Source organism: Suncus etruscus, chromosome 15, assembly GCF_024139225.1.
Source record: "Suncus etruscus isolate mSunEtr1 chromosome 15, mSunEtr1.pri.cur, whole genome shotgun sequence".
Taxonomy (NCBI): Eukaryota; Metazoa; Chordata; class Mammalia; order Eulipotyphla; family Soricidae; genus Suncus; species Suncus etruscus.
Window position 1 is genome coordinate 43,624,440 of NC_064862.1, and position 1,208 is coordinate 43,625,647.

Here is a 1,208-nt window from a genome sequence, read left to right on the forward strand (position 1 = left end):
TTTGCATAGGTGCCAGTGGAAGGGTTGGGAATAGTAGATGTTTTCTTTGATATTCCTTTTCTGACCTTTATTCTTACTAGACTTCCCTTGGTAGGGGGTCCAGCGCTTTCTGGGCCTCCCACTGCAGAGTCAAGTGAGACTTTTATTAATGACAAAGTAACTTCTCCAAATCCTGTCTCAATTCTATTGCATCCCAAGAATTTTTTAATTTTTATTACTTCTCAAGAATTCATTGCCTTGCAGGGAAGACCTTCCTTCCCTACCTGTCTGCTTAACTGATATACAATAGTAGTTTAAAATTTTTAATGTTTTTTTTTGTCCCCCAATTCACAATACAGAACAGGCAAAGGGTCTGTGTTGAGGTGTATATGGGGTGCATTTACTGTACCTCCTCTTTCTATACAATCAGTGTAAAGAACACACCCTGTGGTAAGAATTGAGAGGCCTTATCTTTTCTTTTCTTTTTTATTTTTAATATATATATATATATATATAATCCTTCACCAGTGCAACATTCCTATGACCAATATCCCAAGTGTCCTTCCTCCCCACCCCACACCGGCCTGTACTCTAGACAGGCTTTCTACTTTTTATTTTAGTCACATTTTGTTATGCTAGTTTTCAGTGTAATTATTACTGTGACTGCACTAAACGATCCCTATGGTGAGCTTCATGTCAGGAGCTGGACCCTCCAGTCCTCCTCTATTTTGTCTCTGAGAATCATTACACAAATGTTTTTCATTTTTCTCAAAACCCATAGATGAGGGAGACCATTCTGTGTTTATCTCTCTCCCTCTGACTTATTTCTTTTTTTTTTGTTCACTTCTTTTTATTATGAATTATGAGAACAAAAGATGCAAAGAAAGAGGATAAGGTAAAGTTACAGTGGAAGGACAATCACCCATAACATAATTATCTGAAGAAGTCCCCTTGCTGATATCTTAACTTTGAACTTTCACCAAAGAAAGTTAAGATAAATAAAACAGAATCCATGTGCAATTACTTTTTCCCTCAAGTCCCCAGATTGTAGCACATTATAATATTTCTTAACAGCACACAAGGCAATCTAAAGCCATCAAACTTACGTAACTCCTTAAACATTAGAGGCATAGTATTTTTTTACATTTCCATGTACATGCATATTAGCTTAAGTTAACCTCAAATTTTAAGTGGGTGTGTTTTAAGGATTAGAGTCAAAGGAGCACAGT

At 36.3% G+C, this 1,208-nt stretch overlaps 1 non-coding gene across 1 annotated transcript; it reads right to left on the bottom strand.

Annotated features, from left to right (window-relative positions):
- Nucleotides 1–313: 313 nt before the first annotated feature.
- Nucleotides 314–446, bottom strand: LOC126031966 (small nucleolar RNA SNORA51). The gene has a single exon (XR_007503770.1). It is a non-coding gene; the product is annotated as a small nucleolar RNA SNORA51 (small nucleolar RNA).
- Between the last annotated feature and the right edge of the window lie 762 nt (nucleotides 447–1,208).